Source organism: Micromys minutus (genome assembly GCF_963924665.1).
Source record: "Micromys minutus genome assembly, chromosome: X".
NCBI classification, from domain to species: Eukaryota; Metazoa; Chordata; class Mammalia; order Rodentia; family Muridae; genus Micromys; species Micromys minutus.
This window is the reverse complement of record NC_137970.1, coordinates 85749646-85764145: the sequence shown is the minus strand read 5'-3', so window position 1 is coordinate 85764145 and position 14500 is coordinate 85749646. Positions and strand designations below refer to the sequence as shown.

The window sequence follows — 14500 nt, the reverse complement described above, 5'->3', positions numbered from 1 at the left end:
GGTGCACCCCTGCCTTGCCCTGCCCTGCCTTGCCTGATCCAGCGACCAGGAACAGAAAATTAGAACTTCTGTTTCCACCTGGCGGAAACTTCAGGACGCAGAGCAGAGCCCAGCCCATCTGCCACCCAGAACGGCAGCTCCTAAAGGCTGAACAACTGGTGAGTGGGAGACCTAGACTGCAGGGGAGCAGAGGGATCTTTGCGGAGTGCACACAGAAAGTGCACTCCCTGCCTTGCCCTGCCCGGCCTTGCCTGATCCAACGACCAGGAACAGAAAATTAGAACTTCTGTTTCCACCCAGTGGTGACTTCAAGACGCAGAGCGGAGCCTGGCCCATCTGCCACCCGGAACGGCGGCTCGTAGAGGCTGAGCAACTGGTGGATGGGAGACCTAGATTGCCTGGGAGCAGAGAGATCTCTGCGGAGTGCACAGGGAAAGTACACCCCCTGCCTGGCCCTGCCCTGCCCTGCCTGAGCCAGGGACCAGGAACAGAACGTTGGAACTTCTGTTCCCACCCGACGACTCTGAGGCATAGAACAGGGCTCGGCCCATCTGACACCTGGACCAATGGAGATCCAGGGACACAGACCAGATACAAGGGAAAGGCAAGAACATATCACTGACGACAAAATGGCAAGAGGAAAGAGAAAGAGTATATCCCAAGGAAACCAAGACAATCTAGCAACACCAGAACCCAGCTCTACCATAACAGCAAACATCAGAATACCAAACACTCCAGAAAAAGAAGACACAGACCTGAAATCATACCTCAAGATGCTGATAGAGATATTTAAACAAAAAAGGGAGGAAAAGCAAAAAGATTCAGAAGCTTTTAAAGAAGAAACAATAAAAACACTCAAAGAACTCAAAAAACTAGAGGAAAACAGAACCAAAGAAATAAAGGAACGGAAAAGGAAAATTAAAACGGAAATTGACACAATAAAGAAAACACTAAAAGAGATAACCCTAGAGGCAGAACACCGAAAAAGGAAATCAGATGACACAGAAGCAAGCATTTCCAATAGATTACAAGAGATGGAAGAGAGAATCTCAGGGGCAGAAGAAAACACTGCAAACATAGACAAAACAGCCAGAGAAGATGCAAAAAACAAAAAGCTCCTAACCCAAAATGTCCAGGAAATCCAAGACACAATGAGAAGACCGAACCTAAGGATAATAGGAATAGAAGAGGGAGAAGAGTATCAACTAAGAGGCACAGTAAATATCTTCAACAAAATCATAGAAGAAAACTTCCCTACCCTCAAGAATGAGATAAACATGAGCATAAAAGAAGCCTTCAGAACTCCAACTAGGTTGGACCAGAAAAGAAATACCTCCCGACACATAATAGTAAAAACATCAAGTGCCCAAAGCAAAGAAAGAATACTAAAAGCAGTAAGGGAAAAACGTCAGGTAACATATAAAGGCAGGCCAATCAGACTCACACCCAATTTCTCAACAGAGACTATGAAAGGTAGAAGAGCCTGGACAGACATCATGCAACCCTAAGAGAGCACAAGTGCCAGCACAAGCTGCTATACCCAGCAAAAGTATCAATCACCATCGGTGGAGAGATGAAGATATTTCAAGACAAATCTGACCACAAACCCAGCACTACAACAAATTATAGGTGGAAAACCCAATACAATGAGGGAAAATACAGCCTAGTAAGAACAAGAAAAATCCTAAACAAGAAAAATAAAGAAGAAAAAAACACAGAAACAACTCAACCCAAAAAAGAAATAATGGTAGGAAACAGAAAGAACTATTCCTTGATACCTATTAACATAAATGGACTCGACTCCACAATAAAGAGACATAGTCTATCAGACTGGATACATAAACAAAATCCAGCCTTTTGCTGCATAGAGGAAACTCATCACAGAGACAGAGACAGACACTATCTCAGAGTAAAAGGGTGGGGAAAAAAACTTCCAAGCAAACAGCTCCAAGAAGCAAGCTGGAGTGGCTATTCTAATATCGAATAAAGTAAATTTCCAACCAAAAGTTATCAAAAAACATAAGGAAGGACACTATTTACTCATTACCGGGGAAATCTGTCAGGAGGAACTCTCAATCCTTAACATATATGCTCCAAATAAAAAAGCACCCACATTCATAAAAGAAACCCTACTAAAAGCTCAAAAAATACATTTCACCCCACACAATAATAGTGGGAGACTTTAATACCCCACTCTCACCAATGGACAGATCATGGAAACAGAAATTGAACAAGGACACTCCAAAACTAGCAGAGACTTTGAACCAACAAGAATTAATAGATATATACAGAACACATTATCCTACAGTAAAAGAATACACCTTCTTCTCACCACCCCATGGCACCTTCTCGAAAATTGACAACATAATTGGACACAGAACGATCCTCCATCGTTATAAGAAGATTGAAATATTCCCATGCATCCTCTCAGATCACCATGGTCTACGGCTGGTCTTTAACAACAACAAAGAAAACAAAAAGCCCACATACACATGGAAACTAAACAACGCTCTGTTAAAGGATAGCAGGGTGAAAGAAGACATAACGAAAGAAATTAAGGATTTTCTTGAATTCAATGAAAACGAAAACACAACATACCCAAACATATGGGATACAATGAAAGCAGTATTGAGAGGAAAACTCATAGCCCTAAGTGCTTCCAAAAAGAAACTGGAGAGAACTTACATCAGAAACCTGACAGCACAGCTAAAAGCCCTAGAACAAAAGGAAGCAGATATACCCAAAAAGAGTAGACGGCAAGAAATAATCAAAATTATGGCAGAAATAGACCAAATAGAAACAAGAAGAACCATTGAAAAAAATCAACAAAACCAAGGGTTGGTTCTTTGAGAAAATCAACAAGAGTGATAAACCCCTAGCCAGACTAACTAGAGGGCAAAGAGAGAGTATCCAAATAAACAAAATCAGAAAGGAAAGTGGCGACATAACAACTGAAACTGAGGAAATTCAAGAAATCATCAGATCCTATACAAAAACTTATACTCCACAAAATTGGAAAATCTGGAGGAAACTGACGAATTCCTAGACAGATACAAGATCCCAAAGTTAAACCAGGACCAAGTAAACCATCTAAATAAACCTATAACACCGAAAGAAATAGAAGAAGTCATCAAAAGCCTCCCAACCAAAAAAAGCCCAGGTCCAGACGGTTCAGTGCAGAATTTTATCAGACATTATTGCAGATATAACAACAGTACTCTACAAACTATTCCAAAAGATAGAATCAGATGGAATATTACACAACTCATTTTTGAGGCTACAATAACCCTCGTACCTAAACCACAAAAAGTCCCTACAAGGAAAGAGAACTTCAGACCAATCTCACTTATGAACATTTTTGACAAAGGAGCAGGAAACATTCAATGGAAAAAGGACAGCCTATTCAACAAATGGTGCTGGTCCAACTGGCACTCAGCATGCAAAAGAATGAAAATAGACCCTTTCTTATCTCCTTGTACAAAGCTCAAGTGTAAGTGGATCAAAGATCTCCACATTAAACCAGATACACTGAAACTATTAGATGAGAAAGTAGGGAAAACCTTAGAACCCATAGGCACAGGAGAAAATTTTCTGAAAAAACACCAATGGCTCAAGCTCTAAGGTCAAAGATTAACTAATGGGACTTAATGAGATTGCAAAGTTTCTGTAAGGCTTAGGACATCGTCAAGAAAACAAAACGGCAACCAACAAAATGGGAAAAGATCTTTACCAACACCACATCAGATAGAGGCCTAATATCCAAGGTATACAAGGAACTCAAAAAGCTAGACACCAGAGAATCAAATAACCCTATTAAAAATGAGGTACAGAGCTAAACAAAACGTTTTCAGTTGAGGAACACTGAATGGCCGAGAAACACCTGAGGAAGTGCTCGACATCCTTAGCCATCAGGGAAATGCAAATCAAAACAACCCTGAGATTCCACCTCACACCAGTCAGAATGGCCAAGATCCAAAACTCAGATGACAGCAGATGCTGGCGAGGCTGCGGAGAAAGAGGAACATTTCTCCACTCTTGGTGGGGATGCAAGCTAATACAACCACTCTGGAAATCTGTCTGGTGATACCTCAGAAAATTGGATATAGTACTACCTGAAGACCCAGCTATTCCACTTCTGGGCATATACCCCATAGACACTTTAATACACAACAAAGATATATGCACCACAATGTTCATAGCGGCTCTATTTATAATAGCCAGAAGCTGGAAAGAACCCAGATGTCCTTCAGAAGGTGAATGGATACAAAAATTGTGGTACATATACACAATGGAATACTACTCAGCCACCAGAAACAATGACTTAACCAAATTCTTAAGAAAATGGCTGCATCTAGAGAAGATCATCCTGAGTGAGATAACCCAGTCAGAAAAGAACAGACATAATATGCAGTCACTGATAGTGGGATTCTAACCCCAGAGGCTTGCACTCCCCCAGAAACAACTCATAGACTGTATGAAGTCCAAGAAATAAAGAAAACAAAAAAATATACATATATTTACAAAACAAGAAGACTTTGACTATTTCCATGTTGTGTTTTGTTTTGCATGTACTTTACGCTTATTGTAACTATTAGGTTTTCAACGCATACTGTCAAGCCCTTGAAAAAAATCAAGTACTGACTAAAAAAATATATTCACATGGTTTTATGTAAAAATTATTTCAATGTCTGAAAAATAAGTACTGACAAAAATGTATAATTTTAAGCAAAAAATGTTTAAAATATGTACATTTATCTTTGTTTTGTATAATAAAGTCGTTTAAAAAAAAAGAATTACACATGACTTCTCAACAGAGACTCTAATTCCTAGAAGTTCCTGCACATATGTCTTAGAGTTCCTAAGAGACCACAGATTCCAACCTAGCAAAAGTTTCAATCACCATAGATTTATTAACAAGATATTCCAAGAAAAACAATAAACAATATCTATCCATAAATCTAGTCATACAAAAAAATATAGAAGGAAAAATCCAACCTAAAGAGGTTTCTAAGTAAACACAGGAAATAAATACCAAAAACAAAAGGAAGTTCCCCCCCACACACACCACCATCACCACCACCACCACCACCACCACCAAGAACAACAACCATCATCACTACCACCAACAACAATAAAATAACAGGAATTAACAATCACTGGCTATTAATATCTTTCAACATCAATGGAATCAAATTTCCCTATAAAATCACACAGCCTAACAAAATCGAAACAAAAACAAGAGTTCTCATTCAGGTGCATATAAGAAACATAGCTCAGCTATTATAATGGTTATTGCAGCTTGCTTGCTGGATTAATTTGCTTGAAAAACATCTTTTATCCTTTTATTCTAAGGTAATTTCTAATAGCTAGTAAAATAGGCTTTCAACCAACATTAATGAAGCAAGATGGGGAAGGAAACTATACTCATTAAAAGGAGAAAAAACCCAAGATGATATCTTAATACTGAATATCTATGCCCCGAATCAAGGGTACTCACATTTGTAAAATAAACGTTAATAAATTTTAAAACATACATTGAACCCCAACCATTAATAGTGGGATACTTCAATACCTGATTCTTACCAAGAAACAGGTCATCAGGGCAGAAGCTAAACAGAGATAATGAAATGAACAGAGGTTATGTATCAAATGGGCCTAATATATCTACAGAGCATTTCACCCAAACAAAAATTAATTATATATCTTCTCAGAATCTCAGGGAACCTTCTCTAAAATTGACCACATAAAACTAGTTGCAAAGCAAGCCTCAATAAATACAAGAAAATAACTCTACATCTTACCAGACAACCATGGAATAAAGTTGGACTTCAGCAACAACAGAAACAAGATGTGCAAGGATAAAGATGGAGCAGGCATTGATGAAATGGCCATCCAATTACTGGGTCAACTTGAGACCTTTTCCGTGGGAGAGAGCCAACACTGATGCTACTATTGATACTCTGCTAAACTTGAAGATGTGAGGGAGCCTTGTATAACTGTCTCCTGAGAGAATTTATTGAGCATCTGATGGAAACAGTTGCTGAGAACTAAATAAGAGGCAGAGATTAGAGTTTTACGGAAGAGGTAGGGAATAGATTGAGAAACCTGAAGGGGTCAAAGACACCACAAAACGTTCTACAGGATCAACTAATCAGAGCCATATGGGCTCACAGAGATAGAGCTACCAAACGAAGAGCATGTAGGAAGTAGACCTAGAACCCACCACAGATTTGTAGCAGATGTGTAGCTTGGTCTTTCTGTGGTTCCCCCAACACCTGTGGCAGGGGCTGTCTCTTATTCTTTTGCCTTCCTTTGGGGCCCTTTTCACACAGCCTGGCTGCCTTGTCTTCCCTCACTGGGAAAGGACGAACTTATTCCTGCTTCCTTGTGTTCCCTCACTGGGGAAGGATGAACTTATTTCTGCATTGTCTTGATGTCCCGGGGTATGTTGGTACATATAGGGGGCCTCCCCTTCTCTGGGAAAAAACAGAATATTGGAATGGGGATGGGGTGGGAGGATGGACTGGGAGGGGTTGGTCTGGGAGGAGAGGAGGGATGAGGCTGCAATCAGGGTGTGAAAAAATATAATCCCACTCATGCTCATACAACCAGACAGAATTAAGTCCATAGGTCATATGCACAGTGAAGACATCAGAGGAGGTGGAGAATTTGTTGAGAAGAAGCAGAGAGAGGATGGAATGGCAGAAGGGTAACTAGGGGTGAAAATGATCCAAATTTTGTACATGTATGAAATTGTTAAGTAGAGTGTGTATGTTAGCACACATAAAACTCTAAAATCCAAGAAAAGCTGGAAGCTACTAGAAATGGGTAGATCAAAAAGAAAGCAAAATCTTGTCAAGTCTCTTGAAAGAGTATGGTCTTGTGGACAGTGTATAGCCTAGTCATGCTGATTTTAGACTTCTGGCATCAGAAATGAAAAATACATTTGCATGTGTCTGGTACATGTGGAGGGAAGAAGGTAAAAGTCAGGGGAATTCCTGAATTTCTCTTTATCTATTTTTTAATTTTAAAAATATTTATTTCATGAGTGCTTTATCTGTATGTGTGTCTGTGCATGACCTGTGTGCCTGGTACCTGTGAAGGTCACAAAGAAAAGGTGCTGGGTCCCCTGGGAAAGGAATTATTGATGGTTGTGAACTACCTTTTGGGTTCTTCTGTCAATGCAGCCAGTGTTCCTAACCACTGAGCCATTTCGTCAACAGTAATATCACATGGTATGAGACAAGGTCTCAGGGAAACCCGAGTTCACTCACTGAGTTTGACACGGGGAACTAAAATAAGTTTTCTAGCTGTACTAGTATCTACAAACAATAGTATCTACAAATAATATGTGCTGTGTACTGCTTCTGCATGAACCTTATTTCCTGCCTCAGCTAGCCACTCCCTCTTCTTTTAACTTTGAGAAACCGTTACAGAATACATATCTTAAGCTGTGATTTCTACTTCCATTAAGGTGCTGCCAAATGGCCTTAGTCACATGGGCTGAACTTCAAAGCTCTAACCCACTAATAACATGGCCTATAAAGGCAAGTAGCTGCAGATGAGAGTCCAGGCTGTATCCAGAACAGCAGCTCACTGCTCCTGGGCAGCTTAATAAAACTGATTTCTCTGACACCTTCAATGCACCCTTGGTTTCTCAGTGACTATATATCTGTAATAATTTGGCTAGACTGGATAGCTAGCAAGCCGCAAGGGTTTTTCTGCGTCAGTATCCCCAGTGCTGGAATTACAGGTATGTATCACAGGTCTATTTAAATGTACATCATATTTAGGTCTTCATATTTGTGAAACAAATGCTTTACTGACCCAGTCAACTCCAAACCCACGAATACATTATTTTAAAATTTTGATTTACTTTAAAATGTTTATGTATGTATATGTGTCTGTTCATATGTGAATGACATGTGTGCAGATACTCAACAAAATGACAGATCCAATGGAACTGGAGTTATAGTCAATTTTGGGCCAACATGGCCCTCTGCAAAAAGCAGCAAGTGCTAGTGACTGTTGAACGATTTCTCTATCCCACAAGAAGGCATTTTTAAGTCAAGATTTTGGCAAGTTTTTATAGAAGTTATTGGAAAGTGATACGCTATATTTTATTGCCATTTTTAATGCCAGAATTGTGAGAAAACAAGTTTGCTTTTCAAATAAGCTATTGAATTGAATCAGTGGTTCTTAGTTGTGGTAACTTTTCTGAACAGGTGTTATGAATAAGTGTCCTCAAAGCCAAATAACCACCATCTTGTGGGTTTAGCTGCACCACCTGGCCAAAGGATTATCTCAACTGGGTTTGCTGGCTGCTTCTGCTTTCTCGTAGAGTGGTGGGGAAGTACATTTAAAATGAGAACTTGGACAATTACATTATATAAAGTACATGTAAATAAAACTTTAGGGAAAATGATTATTGCATAAACGTCTGCTCTTACCAGTGCTACACATCTTACAAAAATGGCCAGCCATTAGAAAGAGGCAAATGGCATGTCTTTTAACTGACACGAAACATAAACAGAAAAATTGAACACATTGACTGGGAACATTGTGATGTTTCAATACATTTATACATTGTGCAAGTTTAAATCAGATTATCAATATGTATCTGCTTAAAGCCACTACACCTTTTATAATAAAACCATGCAGAACCATTTCTTCTAGGTTACTGATACTGACATCACATTATTGTCTATAACCTCCAGATCATGTAATTCTGGCTCAGAACTTCCTATTGCTAAGTCACCCTATTATCTTTGTTCTCAGGTAGAAAGAATTAAGAATTGCTTTTAGGCACTATTGCTACAGACAGAGGAGCTCACTTCATCACTGGATATGGAATTTCTTGCTAAATCCATGCTTTAATTTGCTTGATTTTCACATATGTTGATTTTGAGTTGCAGGTCTCTTCAGGACCGAGCAAAGAATTTATGAACCAATAGGGAGTCGCTGTTGTATCATTTCTTAATATATTGAATGCGCTTGTCAGTTTAACATCTTTACACAGTCAAATTCTTCAAAGTATTTGAGAGTATTTAGGGGGAAATACCAGACAAAAGTGAACCCTACTACAGCTTGACCTTGAACCATGCGTTTCAAATATTGTAGAATAATGTTTATTTTTTTTCTTACAAGAGGAGCTTAGAGAACATAATCGTTACCATAGAATATATGGATTTTGAAGCAATTTCTTAGAGATGACTGTGGATAGAGACCAGTAATTGTGCATAATGTGAAGAAGATGGGTGTAGGGCTGGAAACTGAGAATGTAAACAGCTGTGGTTACATTCTGTATGCTGAGGAACTGGGTGCCATAATGACCCAAGTGCTAGCTAGCTATTTATATGAAACTTATGTCTCTTGGCAATCTACCAATCTGTATGCAGAAATAGGCTTAAATCGTTTGGAGAATATTTGTTCATGATAGCCTTTGATATACTCCATCAGCCAATCAATTATGAATTGTGAACCTTAAAATTCTGAGGCATACTTCTGTGTTTTTAGAGAGTTAAAGGTAACATCAGTGATACAGAAAGACATCACAAAGGGGCTAGAGAACAGAAAGAAAAAAAATATCAGTTGAGAAAAAAGAGGCCATGAATTTGAAATTGAGTGGGGGTATGGGTTTACATGAAAGGTTTAGAAGCAAGGAAAAAGAAGAAGGAAATAATATATTTCTATTATAATCTCAAAATATACATAAAAGTGTAATAATACTCTAGGTAATACATACTCTCAATATAAGATGGAGAAAAGTCTGCAAGACCCCACCCCTAGTTGAAAAAATGCTGACTGTCAATGACTACTGAGAGAACCAGTTTCCCCATAAACAAGGTCACTAATCTATCCAGTCCCACATAATCAGCTCTGAACACATATGAATAATAAAAAATAGAATCACTAGGTTTTATGGGTTATTAATTTGAGAGGGAATTGGAAGAAAAAACATGGGAGTGATTGAAGAGTGAGAGAGATATGGTGGGAGATATTATAACATGGTCTACTCTTGTTTAAAATTAAAAAAATAAAAATTTAAATAAAAATTATTTTACAACTTAAATTACAAACTCTTAAATACGTTTGAATATTCTTGTCATTCAGGTTTATTTCTAATGTAGCATATCCAACATGCTAATATCAAAATATCAAATGCATATCTTTATTTCATTATGAAATTTCAAGTTTAAATATGCAAAGTTCTAGAGTTTACATCTCACTGTCCTAAAAAGGGAATGAGCTATACCAAACTTAAGGCATGTATTTATTTGAATTGGGAATTTGGTGATATTATTATATAGTCATTCTGAAGATGTACTATGACATCTCTTGGTGTTGTCTATTTGAAAGATTTTTTAAAATTGAAATATAGCCTAAATATAAATACTACCTAATACCATTACCACAGTAGATCTTTGAAAAGTTTGGAGTTCCAGGAGGGAAGAAAATTATAGCTGTGTGCAACAGTTATAACAACAATAACAATGTTTGACTAAACATCCAAGGAAATCATTAAAGAAAACAAAGCAGAACAAAATAAAAGCATAGCGATTTTGAAGTCTACTGTTATCTACTGTATAGCCCAGTGATACATCCCCAAGTGCTTCAGAATAAAGTTTGAATAATACTTTTTATTTTTCCCATACCCTGAAACTGTTTTTTAAACTAGCATACTTAACTTTGTTATGTTCTACAGATCATCATAACTTATAATTTTTTTCTCCAGATTAGATTCCATGCTCTTTTTTCCTCACAAATTTCTCCTAATTTTTATGATGCTTGGGATTCAAACCCAGGGCCTTGTGCACTGTGAGGTAAGTTCTGTATGAGTGAGTGCTGATGCCCTCAGAGGTCCTCCTGACTTTTCCTGAGGAAATCCTGAGTACCAAAATAATATGATTAACAACACAAATATGGGATAGAATAAACTTAATATGCACTCAGATCTTAACTCTGATATTTTACTAGTCTGATAATGTGTCCTCCAGCAAGTTGTTACTCAAATGAAAAGTGAAGAAGCCATGTGTGGGGTGAAATGTATTGTTACTGATTTTCACAGTAGCCTCTCTACTGAAAAGGGTGTTTGCTATAAACTATGTACGCAAAAGTGACCATGGCATGGATAATGATTAATTTCCATGCCTACAAAGGTTTTGTTTTGTGTGAAATTTTAAGGTAATGGCTATGTAGGTCTTGACATATTACTAAAGACAATGTTCAATGAAACTTTGGCTTTTAAAAATTTGTTCATTCTCACAAAATCCTATCGAGATAGATTTACTTCAATGTAGTCAAATTATATCTAAAAAACATTCGTGCCATTACTCTCCAATAAGGTGTGTATATGTTTATCCGTGTGGTTAACACTGAACATGCTGCCATTTGGATTGTCTTGCTGCCACACTCCTTTGTATGTATCAACCTGGAACTGTATCTTTTACAATGGTAACTGAATATCTATTTTTTTCTAGTGTACTACTTTAAAAGTTGGCTTTAGGGCCTATCACACTGGAAATAGATGAGGAGGATCAGGTGTGTTTATTGTATTCATCAAATCTACATAGAGTTAAGCATGTGCTCAAGAACTTTCATTAAGAGGTGCTTCCAAATCGGGTTAGAGATCTAATTAACCTAAAGATTCATTCTCTTTTATTTAAAACAGTGGCAATTGAAATGGATTGAACATAATACTTTAAGGACACACTCAGTGACGGAATAAGTGGATGGAAAATAAAAGCAGGGGTAAAGTATTATTTCAACAATGACAAGGTGAATAATAGCAATTCAGTATTTCCAAGTAGCTTTAACAGACCTACGGCTGTCTACTTGTTTGTTCCATCTCATCATGAATTAGACCACATTGAAACTCCATAATATTTCTTCCTTTTCTTGCTATGGAAGCTGGCACTGAACTTGCCACATTTAAAATAATTGCACTTAAATTGAAGCTGCAAAATCAGAGAAATACAGCAAACTACTATGCTACCATAAGAATGATTGTGATCTGCCCTTTTAAGCTAATAAAAATTGGTCTTTAAAATCCCTGGTTAGTGGGGTAAGCGGCATGCACTATCACTGGAGCCCCATTGTCTAGCTCTCACCTTACTCCCAAGTTGGGAGGAGACTTTATGGGACACTAAGAGCATCCTGCCTCCCCATGGAAACTTTCGGGGGGCCTCAAAACTAAACAGCTTGCAACCCTGCCTGACTATACATACTTGTTTGATCTGCCTGCCACCCCAGCTGTGTATGGCTGGAACACAACCTGTAGAGTAGCGTCCTCCCAGGGCACAGCCACAAGATTGCAATGTAACTGAGTCACAGCAAACATGAGAGGGCACCCTGATCTCCATTGTCCGCTCATGGCTCACGCTACTTTCCCAAGAAGTTCTGCCTCCATCACGATTATCCACCCAGCACCAGAGATAACCAGATGCCCAAACAATACAAGGACACAATAAAAAAGAACAAATGCAATTATGGCACCAGCAGAGCCCAGCTATTCTGCTACAAGTCTTGGATTTTGTAATGAAATTGAAGCACAAAAAGAGGATCTTAAGTCCAATCTTTCCCCCCTTTTTATATTGGATATATTTTATTTACATGTCAAATGTTCTCCCCTTACCTAATTTCCTCTCCATACCCCCTATCCCATCCCCATCCCCTGCTTCTATAAGGATGTTCATCCACCCACATCCTCCCACCTCCTGCCATGACATTCATTTACATTGGGGCATCAAGCCTTGGTGGGATCAAGGGCCTCTCCTCCCAATGATGCCCATTAAGACCATCCTCTGCTACATGTGCAGCTGGAACCTTGGGTCTGTCCATGTGTACTCTTTGGATCATCCCATTTTTATCTACCTGTATATAGCTCAAGTCCATGGGGATCAAGGACCTCCACATAAAACAAGATACATTCAAGCTAATAGAAGATAAATTGTGGAAGAGGCTCAAACACATGGGTACTGGGGAAAATTTCCTGAACAGAATATTTTCATTAGTCTATATTATACAAAATAATAGACTAAGGCATGAAATACATATATTGCTTTGACAGTAGTCCCCCCCTAATTCTCCATATTGAATGCCATTCTCTTCTAAAATTGATAATGTTATATTTTCATATCATTTACTTGTTTGTTTTGTTAATAACTCTAGACTCTTCATATCATAGGAAATAAGTGTTTTGTCTTCCTGGGTCTGATGTATCTTGATGAATTTTGCAGTAAATAATCCTCAATTGTGATCTTTTCTATAGTAATGATACAGATGAAGGGAATTTGCATCTTTGCTGCTGATTTATAAGATTTTAAGCTCACGGTCATCTTCTCGAGTGTGGCAGTGTGGGAAGAGCTGATGGTGCTTATCTGTCACATTCCTGTCCTGTAAAATACGTTTTAATCTCTTAACCATTGCACTGCCCCTCTTTCCTTCTAATGTCGGTTCTGCCTCGCTTGTTTCTTTTTTTTTCCACTCCATTCTACCTCCAGGAAATTACTTTCTCTTGAGATTTGTGCAGACTTTTCAGTCGGGGGCCTGAAACATCTTGGAAACTTTTCAGAGTTTACTTTGCAGTGGTGATTTTAGATCAATCTCAGGCTTCCTAATAATGTTATTTTTAAATTTTTCTTACATTTTTATAAACTTTTTTATAGCCTTCCTTTGATCTAAGCGCCCCCCCAAGGCTTGTAGTGAGAGCTCACACTCCAAACTGTACTTTTGAAGTTGCTCTTTCACTTCATTTTTGTGACCTTGTCTTCACTAATACTGGAGTAACAGCCAAATAACCAGTGTGATGGGTGTGCTTTGAGGCAAACATGTCACTGAAACTCAGTGGAGATAGGAAAACTGTACTTCCTAATAGTGCCTTATCTATGAGGCAATTAGAGCTGATAAAATTAGGTTTTGCCATTGTAGATTTGGGTGTGGCTAAGTTTTACATGTCATGAGAGATTATATTCAAGACACATTGTTCTTCTCTTAAGATTTTTGGACTAGTGATATTTTCATAGACCAATTTCATTATGCATTTTGGGAACTTGTTGGACATATCTCTTATACTCTACAGGAAGATGAGTATGTTAACAATTAAAGTTAACTGGGACTTTCACATATTAACAATTTCATTTGAACTTGATTTTCAATTTTTGTAGTTATGGTACTTGTTGAGAGACAAATACACGTTGTGGTGACAGCTACTTGGGATCTTGATGCAGGGAGTGTGCATGAGCTTTGATTCATTCATTTACATTTATTATCAATAGTTTAACATGTTCAACGTTTTTCTTTTAATTGCATGCATGTGTGTGGGGGGGTTATTCTCCTTATATGTCTGTCTGGAGCACATGCATGCCTGTTGCCTATAGAGGACAAAAGACAGCATCAGATCTCCTGGGACTACGGTGAGCAATATTTGTGAACTGCTATGTAGGAGCTGAGCATCGAACTTGGGTCCTCTGGAAGACAATTTAGGATACTTGACCAGGAC

General features: G+C 38.2%; 1 protein-coding gene across 2 annotated transcripts in view; it reads right to left on the bottom strand.

The window, feature by feature from the left end:
• Positions 1-14500, bottom strand: part of HTR2C (5-hydroxytryptamine receptor 2C) — a gene marked incomplete at both ends in the record, with an annotated part of 108827 nt that overhangs the window by 90193 nt on the left and 4134 nt on the right. The window lies entirely within an intron of this gene.